Raw genomic sequence first — 20230 nt, 5'->3', positions numbered from 1 at the left:
GCGCGGCACATACTCGGGATAATAAATATCCTTCGTCCAAGTCAGCATCGGCTCGCTTGATCTTTCATAGCCGCTCGTAAAGCCCTCCCGTTCCTTCCCGCTCGGGATGGGCCGTAAAATTTGTCGGGTATTTGAAATATCCTCGAGTTCTCTTCGTCTCGCCGAAAACTCCCCGACCAAGGATTCTCCGTTCCGCGTTCTCCCTCGCGACACGGAAATCTCGCGCGCGAATCCGCACCCCCGCGGAGTGCATCGATAATGATGCATATGGTACTCTGGATCCTGCGAATTTGTTTCTATTGATTATATTCTTGAACCAATCTAAAAAAAAACACATTTGAATACATTCTTAATGATTAATAATAAAGTACCAATTTTTCTTTATTGCAAACTATTAAGAATATGATAATATGATAATATAGAAAATATTGAAAAGATGACTTCACAAAATAGATTCCAAAAATAAAACGCAGTGATAGAAAAAGATATAGAGATGTGATAAATTGCCATTAAGAGATGATGGTCTCAAATCAATCGAGGAATAATTGATAATTGAGGAGAATAAATCAATCAGAGGTATCCAATATATCGAAAACCTCTCTTGGTTCTTTGAGAATAGTGACGATCGAAGAAACTCTTCGAAACTTCGGGCAATACATACGAAGAAATGCTCTTGGGAAAATCGCGGATGACTTGTAGTTACAACAATACCGTTTAACTTCCCTTGATTGGAGGATATTGATACGTGGAAAGTGAGTGAAATACCGTGGGATAAGCAATTTGTAGAGTTGTGGTGAAAGAGTACGAAGAACTTTCCGATCGTACGATTCTTCTATTGCATTACTTGTTTGAGAAAGATAGCAAAAAATTCACTTATTTCTGACATTAATATACTCCATTTTATTAATTGTTTACTTAAAATAATATTTACACAACTATTGGTTTGATTAGAATAAACATGTGTTACACTAATTATTCTCTTACATTGTTTTATATCATAAATAATCATGTAAAAAGGAAGAACAAAATGTAAAATTCGCGCTTTCTTAGAATTCATGGAGGGAACATATCTTCACGCCAAGAAATCGGTTGGGCTACACGAGCACTGCCTTGGGTGCTCAGACGTTGATGGAAGTTTCTCCTTACAAGGCGAGAGGGAGATCCTTTTTCTTCTCAAAGTATCACCTCGAGGATCGGACGCGGGGCTCGTTCCCCTTCATCGGAGCGGACGAGAAGTGGCCGCAGGGGTGAAATCGGAACGCGTGCGTAAGAGCGATCGCGCCGGGAAATTAGCGAAAACGGCGCACGAGCTACTCTCACCGAGACCGAGAGTGAACAGGATACGACTCAAGAGAGAAAGAGAGTATATATGTGTGTGTGTAAGGGGCGTTCTGACGAGAGTCCAGATTTGTCCCCGGGGGGTGCTCACGAAGGGGCAAATTTCGACCGTCCGTTAACTCCGTTCGCCCCGTTGCGATATTCCGAATCTCCCGCTACCACGCCCGAGAACATGGAGCGTCCAGAGCCGTGATTTCGATAGACTGGGAAGAGCGATGGACGATTACGTGATCGGATTACTTGGATGCTCGACTCGCCACCTCGTCGACCGAGGTACACGACCGGAAAGTACATCGTGAGGACGAAGTCGAACGTCACCGTCGCCGTCATGGTGCGACGTGCCGCGGAAACGAGAACAGCACAAACGGATACGTTAAAAGAGATGTATGATACAAAGGTACGCTCAAAAAACGAACAGAGACGTCGAAATTCATGTCGGTAAAATATTTTATACTACTTTTTTTAAATGTCAGGAGAAAGGAGATTTTTGGAGATCAGAGAGTCAGTCTTTTCTTCGCTCGCATTTCCTTTATTTTATACATATACTATACATATTTATTCAATATATTATATATTCGTTTCTTTTTACGTCACCCAAGAAAAGATGAAAAATCCTACATACGAGGTATTCCAGTTTTTCGGCGGAATAACTAGAACTATGGAAGATCATGGAAACACATGCATAGAGAAGAGCCATAATTCTAAGGCGATTATCACAACGGATTATCTCGGCGTCTTGGTAGCGCTAATCGCGACAAATCTGTCGCCGGTCCGGCATTCCTTCCCTCCTACCGACTCCACTTCCGCGAGATTATTATCTCATTCCGTTAGTTGGCGGCACCTCATTATCGCCGGAAATAAATCTGTCATCCTCGCTTAATCGAGCGTCTCCGTCGAATTTCGACTGTCGACTACCTGTTCCACCAGCTATACAGACGATCACCCTTCTATCCCCAGGTTTTTTTTCAGAAAAAGCAGTTTTTATCGAGGATAAATTACGAGATGAAAGATTCATATATTTTCTTTTGCTATTATTGGAGGGATATTCTATTGGAAAACATGTTTTTATTTTGATGAGAATAAAATGCAAATTCAATTTCAAAATCGATATGTTACCATTTCTATTATCGATAATATTTGTCTAGCAGTTAATTACTTGATCGATATTACAGTTGTTAGCGTTTTTATCATGAATTACCTATAACTGGTGCTTTTGTTGAACATACGCAGCCGTACGCATTTCATAAATAATAATGTTTCTCCTCATATTGAATTCCTTCATAAATTATTTTGCATAAACCGATAGCTCGCACCGTCATGCTTCTCGTGGAATATCGGCGTATATTTTTTCTGCAGTTTTAATACCTTAGCCACCAAAATTTTCTGTAAAAAGCTCGCAACCTCTCGGTAACGTCCTTCGCTTCTATTCAAGTAATCGTGAAATTTTCGCCAAATTTATGTCGCGAATTCTTTTGAGAAACACGTGCTCTATACGTGATCAGTCAAATAACGCAATATCGTAGCCACGTGTAGGCGTATTTGTAAACACGAACGATGGGTAACATACGACGCTCGTAAATTTATCAGAGCGTTTGTGCCATAAATTTTCAGAGTAAACGCGGTCCATCATCCCGATCTGCCTTGCGCGGGCACTTGTGGTAGGAATTCGCACCTACTGATTGGACGGAAACTCGGGAGACAAACTGCCATGACGGTGATCAAGGGGTTCTCGGGATGTTACCATCGAATGTGTTTATTGTCTTAACATCGTTATTAATTTGTGTCAACACGTGCAATGGCTATTTTGCAGTAATTGACTATATTTCAAGAGAATATCATCATTAGACAATGCACAAATAAATATATGTTTCTATAAAGCGTATTTTCGATAATTGGCCACATTATAATCAATTGCCTAAAAATATAAGAAATTTTTAATTTAAAGATGTAAGAGTTTATGGATTCCACAAGTATGTGCATATCTAATATTCTTTAAGTTTCTTTCCGACAATAAATTTTAGTTAAGATATTAATTTAAATATATTACATTAAATATTAATTACATTAATTATCCTTTTTCCTATAATACTAATTGTCCCTTAATTTTCCTTTCATCACTCAAATTTAATTTACGCCACTTAATATTTCTTAGTATAATTCCTGTATATTTTCTATCACTATATAAGCTTACTACACAAGCCTGTATCAGCAATCTCTCTCCAGGAAAAAGGCGGAATACACGATCGTGCGTAATGAAAAATAATTTATTCCATCGTATCCGCGAATCGTACGTCAGCGAAATTCGTATGATCCCCCGGCGAATTAATTCGGGCGCAGTTGAAGGAGCGCTTGCGGTCGCAGACGCAGCCGCGTAAGAAGCAAAAGCTACGAGGTGGAAGCGAGACGTAAAATCTGTTTGCATTATATCATCCCGAAGACGTAGGTGTGGGTCCGATCGGGCCGTTACGAGTGTTGCGAACCCTCGTCAGTTCATACACACAAAATATACACGCACAACACATGTAACATATACATGTAACAGATCGTTGCACGACGACTCTACATCCGAGTAGCCGTGGCGCTCGAGTGTGTTGGTCGCGTTTACAGAGTAAATATATCAATGAATTTACGATGCTCGCTGATCCCTAATGACCTCACAAACAGATCTCCGTCGAGGAATGCGCTTTCGCCCTCGATGGGGCACTTCTCTTCGAGGATTGTCGCCGGATCACCGCGCGATTATATGGTGGACCATCGAATAACGTTGCCGGATCGACGCAAGCTCGTCTCTCTTTCAGCCCACGCCGAAAATCGGACGAAGCCTCGTCCGGATCCGGAGCCGGTTTTCGATCGAGAGCGATGGATGTTTCATCCGCGGCAGCGATGCGGAAAATTCGGAAAGTGATCCGGCCGAACGAGGCGGGAGCGCGTTTTAATTGGACGGATCTCGGTAGTATCAGCGATTTTAAATGCAAACTAATTGACCTATCTCTCTGTGTGCTTCCCGACCTTCCCGCCGTCCCGACAATCGTGCGTGAGTGACATGGATTTACCGCACCGCGTTCTCCTCGCACCGCGAACAAAAGCACGGGAGACTGCATGCATCGATTCGTTTAAATCTAGTTAAGCCTCGAGATTGGAAAAAAGCGCTCCATTACGAGGGAATCGTGAATATTTTAGTCGTACATTCCATTTTTTATTTGTGATGTTCATGACGTATTGATAACTAAAACAATGCGTTATGATTGGATTGAAATAAATTCTCAATTATTCGATTATCGTCGCACTGATTGTTTCACAATGATAACTAATGATCACGTTTACTTAATCGAGACTCGTTTGTACTTCATTCCGAATACCTGTTGGAAAATTAATCTTTATCGAGGATATGTAGCATTTTCGATCCATAATTTATAACAATACCACTCATATTTGTATAATAATAGTATCCTTAAATATTTACTATGAAAGAATATTCATAAATTTAAAAGTGTGACCATCTAATAATAATAATAGACATCGTTAGCGCCCTTATTGTTCGCTCATCTGAGATCTAATGAAAAAAAGGGGTCCTCCCTCGAGAGCCAACGCCCGACGTAAGAATTAGGGCACAGCAAAATTGAAATATATACGACAGAAAGATACGCTTGTATCCTGATCCCCTCTCTGTTCCGCGTTGCATCCTGCATCCGTGCACCATAACGAACACGCAAAGGCGCGTTAAATCGGTAATCGCGAAATCGCCATTCGTTTCATTTCGTCCATTTTCTACGGTCGATGTGCCTGATTTTTCGTTGGCGAGTACGTTACCCGTTACGCTTTTATTTGTATACAACGCCGAGGGATGCGAGACGCCGATATTTTATTTTTTGAATTTTGCTCGCTCTATCCCGGATTGCGCGGCGGTGCGAGAAGAGGACGCGGGCGAGCGAAAAAAGGAGCTACAAGTGCAAAGCCGAAGCAGCATTAGCTTTTAGCACGGCCGGGACGCGAGAGGGGCAGAAATAAAAGGGGGGGGGGGAGGAAAAAGTGGACGGTGCAGGCGGGGTGGGGGCGAAGAAGGAGGTGAAAAATCATTTAAAAATTACCGTCGCGCGGCCATTAGCCCCGGCCGGCGTCCTGAATTTTTTACCAAGAGGTTTTACCGTCAGCGACAGCTCGGTCCACCCGCCAGTAAAAAGCGTATCCGCGCGCGCGGTCTCCTTTGGTCTCCGTTGTGTCTTTCGCGAAATAGCCAGCTCGCAATTAATTCGTAATGAACGCCCGCGTTTAACGCTGTTCAACGTCTTTTCAACTTTGAGCAGGCGTTTCTAATTTTTGATATATTAATGCAGGACCTGCTAATATCTGTATCTTATCGAGCGACATGCGTGCAACTGACGAGATTTCTGCAGAAGCTTCATTGTATGTCGGGTAAGAATTGTTATGGTTAGGTGCTTGCAAAAGTTCGTATGATAAAAGCTATTTTTATTTATAACAATGAGATGACGTGTAATATTTTAATTAAAGTATTGACCATTGTTATCGTTTGCCTTTTGCTATTTTTCGGGCAATAGTTTGATCCCGCATCAATAAAATGACTTATCTTTTGAATCTATTTCTTTGTGACTTTACGAACTGTTGCAAGCATTTAAGCACCTAATATTTAGGATACATTTGTGTGACGTAATATCCACCTGGATATACGTGTGATAAAAATTAATCTTTTTAACTTGGTGTCTGCTATTTTTTACGTTTCCAGTAGTTCTGAAACATAAAGTTACATCACGAGATTACCATACGCGCCGTTTTACCTCCCATCGTTCGATCATACGTTAATCACGCGCCAAAGACGCGTTTTCTCTGAATCGCGCAAGTATCGGCTTGGGCTCGTAACATATTATGAGACATGAGATAAAGCATTATTTCATTGATATACAGTCTCTCGCAGGATGATTTGTTGATCCGCGGAAGACGGGCGTGAAAGACGCGAGACGAGAGGAGTGTTTCCTCTTTCCGGAACATGATAACGGCACGAGCGCAATGAATAAGAGCCGAAAACGCTTAAGAGCTTTATAATCAAGATCCGTAAATATGTCCGTCGTAGGTTTCTTTTTCTTCTTGTCGCAAGATTGAGAAATTTCGCTTGAGCGTCGTGCTACCCTTATCACCGTCTTTAAGGTCTCAAGAATTTTTTCGTCACACGAGCGAGCACACGAGCGACAGGAATTACGAGGCGAGATATGCGGGCTGACGGATGGTTCTTCCCATCCGATAGCTTTTTTCTCGAATAGATACACGAAAGGTTACCGAGAGTCGATCGATCCGATAGTTAAATCGCCCATGGTGTCCGTAAATACAGACGTTTTAGAAGACATGCGATAAAAGCGCACCGCCCGGAAGAGTTACGAGGCGATCGTCCAAGCGAAGACGAGCGTATTATGCTGACGTTGTCATTATCGTTAATTAAATCATTGATTAATTGGTAGGGGAATAAACTCTTAAGAATACTCCTGACGATTTATGGATGGTATTACGATAGCTATTACGAGAACTCCAGGCACGTAATCGCGGAAGGATCGAACGCCTCCGTTTAATAAATTGACACGTATGGCTTTCCCGAACATCCCGGCGTTTTCCGCTACACCGAATCTATCAATAACGCAACAACGTTTATGCGCTTCAGACGAAGAACGGCTGACAGCTCTCCCCGGAAGAGCCCCGGTATTACCTGCCATACATCTGCAAACTCCGCGTGTCCCCTTCCTGGATGGCGAATCGACCCATTGTTGTCCTCGAATAACAGGCTTAATCTCCCCACAATTTCCCGGATCGTCCCTTTCGCATCTCTCCCCGTCTCACCCCCGTTCTACCTCTCTGTCTTTCTCATGCGTGATATTCCTCTATCTCTATCGCACACACCGACACACAAACGGCGATGCGTGTCCACGCGTGCGCGAGCTCGCATAAAATAATATACACAATGCGCCGGGAACCGATGCTCAAATTACGAAAGCAGGCGCGAGCGCGCTCATCCAGAAAATTGCAGCTTATTTTCGCCCGATCATCCTGCGGACGCGCGCGCTCGCGCGGGGAGCCCGTGTCCGTCCTCGTCCGTTCGAGCGTTTCGACACGGGCACCATGGACCCCCTGACGAATCACTAAACTCTCTTTCTTTCTCTCTCTCGCTCTCTACCGTCGCGAGTATTCGCAGGAGAATAACGAAGCTTTCCCTCTTCTTCTTCTGCCTGTCTGCCCCGGATCTGTTCTTGCCGCTCTTCCGGCTCGTGACGTTGCGCGTCTCGCGCGACAAGCGAGGAATTTCTACCGTGACGTTGGAAAATTACTTTCATGTCGCGGTTCTTCGGAATGTCCGCCGAACGAGTTCAATCGATGTGCTGGGGCTGTTTCATAAGGTTTATCTTCTTTCTATCACGTCCATGTGGTCGAACTGACCCGATCTTCAACTCAAACGCAAAATAAAGAAATTTCAAGTATAACTTACGAATGTGATGAAATAATTTCGAAATTAGGTACTTTCCTAAACTTTCATTACGAATATCACACTCCACTGTGCCTTGAATACCTAACTCTGAGTGTTCGAACTAAAATTCGTGGAGATAAAGATATAAATATCGCGCATCGGATGACATTTATATTTCATGATTCGATGAAGAATAATCGATTTCCGTTTTTCGAATTAATTGAATCTTTACATTTTCCACGAGAGAAAATCTCCGTTCCAATTTCCCACATCCCCGAACAAAGCGGATGGAAGTCCGATGTTCCGTCATAGTCGCGTCACTATTACGACCGTCGTCGATCGTGGTAGTGGTATCGATTACGCGTACAGCTACCAATTTCGGGAAACCCGAGTCAAAGCGCGTCTCCGAGCCGCTCGCGCCGACCAGATCGAATTCGATATAAATCACAACTAGGACGAGCCGGGCCGAAGTTAATGAATCGTGCGTTCCGGTCTTTAGATGCGGCAGCGCGCATACTTAACGGGGCGATCCCCGTAAGAGACGTAGGCGCGGCTCCTCGTCGGGGACGATCCTAATTTGCTCGACTCCTCGGCCCTGCATCCCGCCGCTGGCATTTCCTCTTCACGCTCGAAAGGCTCGCGCACCGTTCGCTCGCTCGTTCATTCTGCTCGTGTGTCTGTTCGTTCGTTTCGCGATATTCTTGTACGCAGACGTGTGCAGTATGTACGCGCGGGATCGGTATAGAAACGTTATTAAATACCGGCGTATCGACGGGCGACGATGTTGCGCGGCATTTAACCACTTGTACCTTGCCCGGTTTCCCTTTGCCATTGTTTCGCAATGACAATCCGCTCGCAGCAATCCGGTATCTTTACGGCGCTATTAACCGCGGCGGTTTCGATTCGGCCGCGCGGAAACGTAGAACGCGTGCGAGCGTACGTGCGTGCGTGCGTCCGCGACTCGCAACAAAACGCTTAAACCGTGTCGGGTACTTTATTGGCCGTGTTCGGTGCGTCGTGAGGATAAAAGACGGGGAATGAATCGCGTTTTGATAGTTTATCTCGCGAGGTACACCGCGGATTTTCACGGATACTACGTTCGGGAGAACTTTTTATATCGCGGGCAAGTTCCTTAATGGAGAGGAGAAAGTTAAATTATCGCCCAACTTGGTCTTAGCTTTCAGCGGCACGGTTTTATTGAAATTATCGTCGCTATTAATACATCTTAACGAGTAATTTCGTCTGTATGTTATATCTCGTTATCTTTTGATATCTTTATATGGATAATACTTTTAATAAAGTTCTTCAATGCTCGGTGAACTTTTTCTCGGAGTTTACTTACTCAGCTCGTGTCGTTAAAAAAAATTACACGTTTATGCAAAGTTATGTTATACTGAGACTTGGATCTCGCAGTCTCTGGAATTTATCTTGCTGATTATGACAATTACAAGCTTACTCGTTGCTTTCTGGATTCATGAAAAATATCTTTATTACACATCAGCCAACGGTTCCCTACGAAGGGATACGTACTTTTTATATCCTCTCAAACGAGTTGCAGTGAAAGAATCGCCCGTACATTTCGCGACGCGGTATAAATAGGATCTGCGAGATCTGCGATTCCGTCGAGCGGATCTATTTTTTCTTTTTCATTTTCTTCTGGTATTATTACCCTGTCCTCCATGTCTCACGTGTGCCATCGCGAACACATCGCACACCGACAAATCCGAGCATCACGTGCGTCCACGTGTGGTCCACCGTGCAACACTATGGCTGAGACGGAGAAAGGGGCAACACTATAATTCCTTACACGACGATTCGACGCCTCTGTTTCCTCTCGACGCCCACACATACCCGCGTGCTGTTATGTAAGTTTATTCATGGTGTGCCCCGCGACATCGCGCCCAACGAGGAAACGATTTCTCCGGTCGATGATTAGAAATTTTCTCGAAGGAGGAGAGAGACATCCGAAAGTTAGACGAGTGGAAAACTCGTACGATTTTTCTCTCGGCTTGCTTACCGTATCCTCTGCTCGCCCGGATTATTTCTATTCGCTTGTGCAGTCTGGTCGTTGTTTCCTCGAGATGCGTACCATTATTCTTTAAAATAAGTCAGCCAATCGCTCATACGAACGTCTTCTTCATGCAAGTTTCGCCTTTCCATGCTTTCTCCACGGCGCGTACAATCGCGTAGCAACCTTTCACCTATATCAATCTATCAGTGCCAAGAATGATTTAATATTCTTACAATTCACGAATGGTATTCCAGCGACGAAGACGGCAATGACGATGACGACGACGTGGAATGTGGAGATGCTCGATGATATTCGCATTCATTTTTCACGGGTCGTAAATCGTGTACAGCATTTCATATCGTTATCTTATGGGCAGCTTTTCTTTCCTCCGCTCGCCTCCGTTTCCCGCGGTTCTTTTTGCATGAGACCGTTCCGTGAATTCGCGCCGATCAATTCAGCAGCTTAGCTTTCGGCGTTTATCCGCTCAAAGGAATCGCGCGTGAATCCCGGCGCGCGCAGATGGCTGCTTCCTTTAAAAATACAGAATCGTGCCGAGAATCGTACTTGGTCCCCTATCGATCTGTTTGCCCGCGAAGAGTACGACCGCACTCTCGTCTCGCACGCGATCGATGTGATCAACTCTCGAAGCCGGGCCAACAGTATACGAACTGGCGTGCATACATATTTATGCGCGCGCAAGATGCAGCTCGACATCGCATCTGTATGGGTAAACTAGCGAAATCTAAGCTTTGGGTCCCGACTATCGAGTGACTCTGTCGCTCGCCGGTAATTTCGCTAGGTAATGAAACGTGCGTCGTATATAATCAAAAAATTGACTAAAGAATCATCCTGATAAGTCAATAAAAATTTAACGAATTTTATGAATGCGAGGAACACTTCTGCGATTCGCGCGAGTGACATTGGTTTCAAAAAATCATCCCGGCAAATTGCGCAGAAAGAGAGCATTAGAAAAAAAGCAACGACAAAGAGAGGGATACACAGCTTTAATGTCTCGCATAAGAAGGCTGCGAAATAGCAGTAGAATGTCCGGTGACTGGCACGAGTCATTGCGTTCAGGAATCGCATTAGCTCGGCTAGACGCTGGCAAGAAGCACGAGAGGAGGCGCGCCGTCTGCATACTTTGTTGCTGACACTTGTCAATTTTAAATTACAAATGAGGAAACTTATCAATTTTATCGCGGACGGTACTTTACGGCGCTAATAACGATCTCCGCGCCGCTATTAAGGAACAATTCTATTAATGACGTTAATCGGGAAGTGCATTCGCCGGAGAATTATGCAAATTGCCCTTGTGTATGTGTATATATATGCTTAGCAATCGAGAGTTTTGCCACTTCAATACTATATGATTATTAAGCAAATTGGCTAATTTTATTGTTCCTGCTTTTAAAATCCGTATTTCAAATTATTCCGAACCTAAACTTAATGATTTTAAATTACATGAAATTACATAAAAGGGAGCATTTTTATATTCTTTTTTTTAACAATAAGATATTTAAAGATCAAGACTGTGTGTGTGCATATGTTTTAAATACATTATATATACTAAACAGTTACATATATACTAGACGTTCTATCAGATCTCAATATATCAATATAAGAGGTAAAGCAGATATCATTTGTTATATAATCGAGAAATGTACATATAAATACCATAGACATACATGATAAATACACGCAGTCGTGACAATTGGCGTATTGGAGTGCACGTGCTTCGCATAACTTTTCTTCACCAGATGAGAAAAATCACGAACGTGCAAATCAAGACAATAGGCGTTAACATATTGTGCAAGTATTGTTGTAAAGCAATAATTTGCTGCTGAGAAATGATAAATTGTGTGTCGAAGCGGCGCGATCTGTTATTTCAGTAATAGCATGCATTTTGGCGCGCACGCAGAAAACGTTTTGTGTAGGCAATTAAAAAATTTCGCTAGTTTCCATCATGGATGAAATTACTTTAGCGCTTGTTATAACACTCTGTTACAAGATCGCGAATTATCATTTGCATAATGATGTGTCTGTATTATTGGGATCGCTAATAGCGTAATCAGCGGGCCGATGGTGCGTGACTGAAAATGTTTGTACATATTATTCGCTCGATAGGGAAATACTGTGTGATATCGAGTTTTTCCAGTCTGGACAGTGCACACAGTCGTTCACTCTCACCCACCTTGCATGCAATTTATCACTCGTACGCACCCGTGTCAGTAATCAAACGGCCGCCTGCGATACTCGAAATTTTTATATGTAAAGTGCCTCGTAAGATATACGATTGGCGGCCGATTACATGCGCCGGCATTTAAAACGCTGGATGAAATATTCGCGTTAAACGGCCGCGGTCGTAAATCATGCGGCGCATAAAGGAGACCGATGTCATTCGTAGTGGCATGCTTAGATCCGTAAAAGTGCAAAGTTAATCACGCTGAACGTGTCAACGGAGTTGCGATCTTTTCTATTGCGTTGTTTGTAATGTAAAATTAAGTAATTGTTCTTCGCGTTAATAGTGCATCAGCTAAAAAATGAATCGATAAATAATAATCTGTTTTACGTGTGGTAATCGAAGCGGAATGCTGGAAAATATTCTTGCACGAGGTGATATGAAACGTAAGCTTAGAAAATATTCCTGTTGCATTTACAGCGATTGGTAGCGCAATCGTTACACTTGCAATCGCATCGCGTAAAAAAGGTGGAAAGTATTGCAAACATCAGAGATTTATCTCTCGGGCCCGCACATACTTCAAAGCATATTTCCTCTTTTCCTGGCAATTCCGCCTCGTAGCGACGGGCGCGCCTTACTTTGACGCGTATTTTTTCCGGGACTGCAAATGAAATTTTATGCTATCGGCGTTTCATCACGGAGAAATGCAAATATCGACTATCGACAGTCTGAATAGCGTATCAAAGGGTATCGCATAAATCCGCGAATGAGTGAGAAAGGACGAAGCGATTACGAGAACATTCAATTTTCGTGGTGTCTCTTATTATCTTTGTCTTATTTATACAAAGAAGCGAAGCTACGTCTTCGGTGAGATTTCGAAGCCAAAATCAAAAACAGATTAAGCCAAATTTGAAAAAAGATGTTGACAGAGAAGAAACGACACGGGCATATTATTCACGCGCGAGAAATCTTACTGTTCCATCTGTTACGACTCGGAAACCCCTTCAAGACCAGAAAGGGGACTGGGATCCGTCCGCGAGCGTCGCAAACAGCGCCGGGTGTGCCCCGGGCGAGAGGAGAGAATGATTCGCTTACGAACGCTCGCGTATACACGCACGTGGCGCGCGCTACAAAGAGCACTCGCGGAAAGGCGAGTAAGAATCACCCCTGCCACGCCAGGAGCGCTAATCCGGTTTCACCCCCGAGGGCAAGACGTGGTCCTGACGTGTACCGGGCGATATCGGGCCGGCCTTAGCGAGGGTGCTCGGTTCTGCCATTGCCGTTGCTGCTTTTGCTGCTGGTGTGGCTCCGTTCTCCCATTCTCCTCCGTCCCCGGGAAAACCGAATCAACCCCCGTAGGTTGCGGTGGCCGCCCCGGGCGGACGTCAATCCACACTAACCTGTCTGTAACTGTTATATCTCTCGGCGGATGCTCGCCTTGGGTCCGCGGTAAGTTCGTTTGTCTGTTGCCGCTAATCGAATGGGACGCGGCCAGGACGGGTTGGAAGAGAGGAGAGAGGACACCTCCGGATGGAAGATCGGGGGAAAACGCGGCTCGACTGCAAGCGGACGGGAGTAATCTTTTTACGTGCGAGAAATCCGACAAACGCGCGCAAGGGAGGAGCTCTCGGGCACCGCCGAGGAAAGTTATCGAGAAAAATGATCGAATTCTGGGGTGTTAGTCAGTTAGCTAGCCAGCCGGCTTTTCGACCGCGGATGATAAAAAAAGAAACTGGTAATTTCGCGGTTGCTTGTATATTGAAAATTGAGAAGCATTCTTTCTGATTATTTAAATCCCCCGCGACGTAAGGACACGAATGGATCGACACAAAGAAACTTGGCACTTCGGACGGGAACGGAATATAACGCCGGGATTAAATTAGGGCCCGCCGTTTAAGCTTAGCGTCGCGTGTGAGGGTCAGATACACAAGAGGATTAAACAGAAGCCCACCCTGCACATTTGACCAGGATTCAATCATAGATGTTACCGTACTTGCAAATTAATGGCGGTATTAATCCCGTAAGCTCGGGTTTTATTGCAATATATAACATTGGATAATTAATGATGCATGATTTCACATGATAAAATAATTCGATTTCCAAATAACTTTTCCCATTGATGACCTCATCTTTTAATAATTTGCACCAATGGTTTAATGTGCCCGTTCAGTCCGCCACAATAATTTTCAATAACACGAAACGTGAATATAATTCGTTATTTGTAATAATGTTAATCAAAACTTAATTAACCGCAATTCTGTGTATATTAGTCGTACTAAGCTCTGTATCGTATCAGTCATTTAACAATTTGAATGGATACGTATCCGTACGTTCCAGAATCACAATTGGATGCATACGTAATAATTCCAGGGAGTAAATATCATTAATTAAAACCATTTATTATTCAATTCTTATTTGTTATTCGATGATTAATACATGCGTTCAATGCACAATAGAGATTACATCGAAAGCGTCACAAGCGCAAAACTACAGCCATTCAATATTAAACGTTACTTCTACAATATTAAAAGGTTGCATTATAAATCGAGCTTTCGTTTTGGAAATCAACTTTTGTGCTCTTTTGTGAAATCATGACATTATCCATTGACAGAAATAAATGACGCGAAAATACATAAAACCGATTACTTCGTCTCGCCCCTCAAGCTTGTTACGTTCCATGCTATATCATAAGCGCGCGACATCATGCAATAATAATTACACTCGCGCGATCGTATCGGCCATATCTATCCGAGAAAAAAGGGCCTCTAGACTCCCATTCGGTCGGCCATTTCGTAAATTAAATATTTGCTCGCATCACCACGGAATTTCGCAGCGAGGATGCGTGCCGAGCTCGTATGAATTTAATATCGTCCGCGCGCGCGATGGCGATGATCATCAGTCATCTCGCGGCCAGAGGGCAGAAACACGAGGAGGAAACACAAGATGAGGGGCGAGGTGAGCGTCTGGGGGATTTTACGATCCCTGCGTGGTACAGGGGAACCACGGCTCGTCGGTTTTTCGGGCTGGAGAACGCTTCCCTCTCGGTTTCTTTCTCGACTCTTCTCTCGGCTCCTCTCTCCCAGCTTCCCTCGACGCGGCGACGATCTCGCGCACTCGCTTCGGAGAAATCTCGTCGCGAGAAAGCAAATAAGGTGCCCGTACCCGCGCACGGCTTTAAGGAAACCGGGTCTGTCGACTGTCAGGCGAGGCAACCAGGCGTCTCGAGCTTCCGCGTGATCACGATACCTCGCTGCTTCTTCAACGCGGATTTCTGATGAGAGACTCCCGTGATAATCCATCTTCGATATCTGATTTCTTGGCAAAACGGATTGCTGTTGTCACTAATGATTATTTCTACTTTAGAAGCATTTATAACACTTAGAAACAAAATGCATAAATTTTTACATCGTGATGAACATCATCTACGACTTTTGACATTCTCGGTTTTCTCATACTTTCACGCTATTTAATGACAAGTTTCGCATGAGTTTTATAAAATTTCCAACATGCGCATTTACGAATCTCGAGCTGCCTCGGGCCGAACAGATCGCTTTGAGTCCACGTCGCGTTCCTTACTCGCAGCCACGGATGATTAATTGTTCAAGATTGCGTACGTCCGATGCTTTCTCGGACGGTTCGATTCGTTTTTTTATTTAGCCACTTACGCCGCCCTCGATCCGGCTCGCTATCGGAGAAACGTCCGAAGTCGGCGCGCGAGAACTTGAAAAATCGAAATTTCTAGCGAAGTGCGATTTCAATTTCGCTTTTCGTATCGCTCGACAAAGGAGCATTTATAATCCTGGCGCCGGTCAATCGCGCGTTAAATCGAACGGAAGAACGAGATCGATTTTCTGCGCAACAGTATGTCACGGACTCGAACTAAATTCTGTCAGGGAAATTTCTCAGCGGAAATTTCTTATCGGACATACTAAAAGGTTCAATATGACACGAAAATATGCTGTAATCGATCATATCAAAAAATAAAATTCCTACCTGTGATGTCTATTCAGGAGGAAATCTTAATAACCATGCTCACAGGATTGATATGACGTTTGTGGTAACATTAAAAATCATAAAAGAAATATTGTGGCATTCTTAAAATCGTTGGATTTCAAGCACTCTATAAAATGCTCACCGTTATCTTACCATTTCATTTTAATAATCGAAAAATTTGGATGCCCGGATGAAGCAAACAGCTTGATAAAGTTTTACGTATCGTGCGCGATATCTTTATAACCTTGGATCGATTTTAATTCCTCGCCGTAATATCCCACGCACGTTTATAATGGACGTTTACGTCCCCGCGCACCTTCGCCTTCGTGAGTCGGCATCGAGGGACATTGTTATCAGCATAAATTAGAGATTGCGCGTTGCAGTCCCGCGTAAAAGGCGAACAAAACGATTCGTTTCCCTCTGTTTCTTTCTCTCTTTTTCTCCATTAAAATCGATGCGTATTCGGCGAAAGAGAACGAGAAAGAAAGGGCCACGGATCAGAATCGCCGATGTCGAATTCAAGAGGCGCCGTAAAATCCTCTTAATTTAGTTTTCAAAATCACTTTACGCCCGCCCGCGTCATTTCCGAGAAGGAAGCTGCACCGCGCGTTTTAAAGCGTCGATACGCGCGCCCGGTAATTGAACACGAAGTTATTATCCGGACCACTCTGCAATTCAGGATAACCGGGGGCGTAAAAATGTCGGTGCCCGAGGTCGGGCATGCCAGACCGTGGCTTCCACGAATGAAGTTTCTGCCGCACCTCGTGAACGTGCAATCACTCTGAATGTGTGTGTGTGTGTGTGTGTGTATCTTTATCTTTCTTTCTGTCGTGTGAGAATGTCTTGAGATTGAACGATTCAGTATTATAAGTTATTTGTGAAATATTCACAGGAAATCGTGTGAATATTCTGACCCTTTTATTATTGGAAATTATCAAGTTAAAAATGATAGAATATGTTAGAAATTGCGATATGTTAGAGTTTAGCATTCATTTGGCCATTGAAATTGATTTAAATTAATTTGCCGTCAAACACTGATTACATCTGATTAGGACACTTTGACAAAGAACATCGTTTCGGAAATGACCTCAAATAAAAGCTTGTTGTTCGAGTATACTTAAACTTCTCCTCAAACATCGTTCAATCGTTTGAATATATTTGGACCGGTCAGAGCCGCCTGTGATTCGATTCTGTTTGAGTATCCCAAATATTATTTATTTGACAGCCGTCACTATCTGAAAAGCGGGGAACCGGCCGAGGAAAGCTGAAAATATCGGAACCGCGTCGAATGGCGGCTCTTCGTCGTCCGCATTAAAAATCCGAAATAAGAAATAGAGAGGAAAGACGAGGAGACGAGAAAGAAGTGGCGGTCCGCACCGGTCGCTTATGGACGTAAAAATCGAAAGTATCGTATCGACGAGATCGCCGTTGTTCATCGTGAACAAGGCCCTTCGAGAGGATGCGGAGGCACATTCGTATCACTGATATCGATTCTCAGACGTCAACTCGCCTCGACATGTAAATGGCACGGCAGCTGGCTCAAGATCTCGTCTCGATCTTATTTGCACGATGCGACGGTATTTTATTACGCCATGGCGGGAGTCATAACGCGGGATCCACGGTAAATCTCTCTTTTCTTGCGCCATTAAGTGCCGTTATAAAAGTATACCGGGCGAGCTGCACTCCTCTAATGAAGAGTAACGAAGAACAGCGACTGCGCGATGGCTCGGTAAACAAAAGAAGCGTCGCAATTAGCAACCGCTTCTGCGGTGTACACGTGACTAAATGAACATCGTGTCTTCATTGAGCGCGAGCTTCGCGCTAATTACATCACGATTCCTCAAGGGGCATTAACGAGCGGCCGGCTTATTGCGCAAACGACGCCGTAAATTTCACCGGAGCAAAATCTAATCGACATCGCTTCTCTCGCTAATCGCCCGGCGAGTCGGCGTAATAATATTAATCGCGCGTAAAACCACCCCTGGCCGGCCTTCCGTTTAAATCAGGCAACACGACAGCGGTACTGCGGGGGAGGAGGACGAAATTTTAATCTCGGCCCTTCTTACACGCGACCATCATCTCATTAATATTCACGATCGCGTTCATTTCGATCGCGCGGACTCATTTATTTCCGCTAATTAATTCCGATTTATCGATGCCGATAGCTGAAGTAGAGGTGCGTGCCGAGATCTCGCCATTGACCTCCTACTGATTTACACGTACTCGGAGGAGCCCTCTTCCCCGCCGTTAATGTCTCAGTCGTCGATGTATTAAGCCTAATTTTATCGCGGCGCGCCGTGCGAGTCGAGGCGCACGTGTTGTAATTATTATCTTTCCGCAAGTAATTCAATCCCGTAATTGGGGTATAAATTCAGTTCCTTTGATTTCAGCGAAGATACCGCAGAAAAAGAAGCTTCGATATAAATTCGGCGAACCCTTTTCTAAATTTGTATTTTCAATTCCTGTTTCGAAATCTATCTCTGAATTATATTTTCCGATTTCCATGTTATTTTACAAATATTGCCTTTAGCTTTAAAATCTCAAGCGTTATCTTCCTTTTGCATTCAAGACGAGCCGCTTTCTTACACACATTGTCGCTGAAACATCATGTCTCGAGTCGCTACTTACACTGTCGCATCGCATCACGATTATTATCCCTGTGTGATTTCTCTGAAACCGAAAGCGTGTTATTATTTCACTTCGCGCTGTCACCCATGCCGTCCGTGTTTTTCAGCCTCGTCATTCCAGTTCCTGGAGGTCCTTGCAGGTGCTCGGGATCGAAAATAGCCCGCCCGCACGATCCGCTCCGCGGCGGACGTATAACCGCGAGAGACCGAACGTCATGGGCAAATACGCGGCTCCTCTCTTCGAGCGAACTCTTGCATCGCATCCGCGTCCGAGAGATGCGTTTATTTTCTTAGATGGATCCCCAAATCATCGCTATGATCGTCGATTGCCGCGCTGCCGAGCGATCGGAGATTGTGATGCATTAAATGCGGCCTTCGCGCCCCTGTTTATCCCCACAGAATGAATTTATGTCCTCGAGAACCTCCTCCCGCCTGCGCAAACAGTGACAGGGATTTTCCCGAAGGATTTCTCTCTCCCGCCGGCCTTGTCCCGAACCCGTCGTCTTCTCCTTTCTCCGTCCTCACGTGCGCGTGTATGCGATCGCATGTGTGACGGTGTCGAATGGTATTTGTGACAGCGAGGGAGGACAATGGACTCCTAGGATGCCCTCGTACCTCCGAAGAATCGTCCCCGGTCAATTGGACGCCTCACCCTCGCACATGGAATCGCCCCTATCGTCTCCCTCGCCGCACCGCACCCAGGAGCGACGCCGTAGACACTTTGTGTACCCCATGAATTTGAAATACGACCGTACCCGCGGTCGAAGGGCAACCGATCCGGGGCTGTGGACTTCCCCGTCGAATTCCCATAAACGCGAGCATTCCCTTAAAAGTCGCACGACTTTCACGCCGGAAATGTTGAAACTTGATGCCGTCAAATTTTCATCTTTTTTTCTCACGCTATATTTTTTATTATCAAGATGATTCGATGAGTGTCAAGTCCTCGCGAAGCGGATCAATCTCTCTTCGAGCAAACGTTTCAACGATTGCAATCGCGTCAGTGTCGATCACGAGCCAACGATCCGCTCAGGTTCTCTGCTCGAGATAACACAATCCCGAAGATTAAAACTCTTTCGGACGCCAAGACGTTCGTGTGAGTCGCGCCGACGGGACGACAGATCGAATCGATCGTGATCGGGACGGATCGCCAAGAGGCAGGACGGACAAGATCGACAGGAAGCGGTGTCGGAGCAACGCGGCCGTTGTCGAAAGTTCAATCGCGCGGACCACCGTGCTCGGGACGTTTTCGACTGCGACGCGACGCGGGTATTTGTCATGTAGATCTCGCTTATTAGCATCGAGGGGGAGAAAAGAAGAAACAGGAGGATACAGAAAAAGGTCGAGAAGGGAGTGCACTCGAAGCAGATTGCTGGATGTCGTTCTTTTCAAGATATACTGCGCACAGATTATACTACAATTACTTTCAATTATTGTTAATATTATAGTGCAATTGCATTTATTGTTAAATTATTGCGCATTATAAATTTCTAACAATTTCTTAGCGAGTATGTGTACCGTGTAGCGAAAGAGAACTTCCTCTTTCTGTGAAATGTTCTCTTTCTCGTCAAGATATCTCGCTGAACGCTCAGAATGCCTTTGAGGCAATATTTGGGATAAGT

The 20230-nt window shown here is 44.5% G+C and overlaps 1 protein-coding gene and 1 long non-coding RNA gene across 2 annotated transcripts in view; one reads left to right on the top strand and one right to left on the bottom strand.

Annotated features, from left to right (window-relative positions):
• Positions 1 to 3282, top strand: part of LOC105283102 — a 104989-nt gene extending 101707 nt beyond the window's left edge. Inside the window, exon 5 of the long non-coding RNA XR_003406979.1 lies at positions 1051 to 3282. This is a non-coding gene — a long non-coding RNA (uncharacterized LOC105283102). The remainder of the gene's footprint in view (positions 1 to 1050) is intronic.
• LOC105283108 (netrin-1) overlaps positions 1 to 20230 on the bottom strand; it is a 162016-nt gene that overhangs the window by 110605 nt on the left and 31181 nt on the right. The window lies entirely within an intron of this gene.

The sequence above is a fragment of the Ooceraea biroi genome, chromosome 9, assembly GCF_003672135.1.
Source record: "Ooceraea biroi isolate clonal line C1 chromosome 9, Obir_v5.4, whole genome shotgun sequence".
Lineage (NCBI taxonomy): Eukaryota > Metazoa > Arthropoda > Insecta > Hymenoptera > Formicidae > Ooceraea > Ooceraea biroi.
The sequence above is the reverse complement of the archived record's forward strand: the minus strand, read 5'-3'. Positions and strand labels throughout refer to the sequence as shown.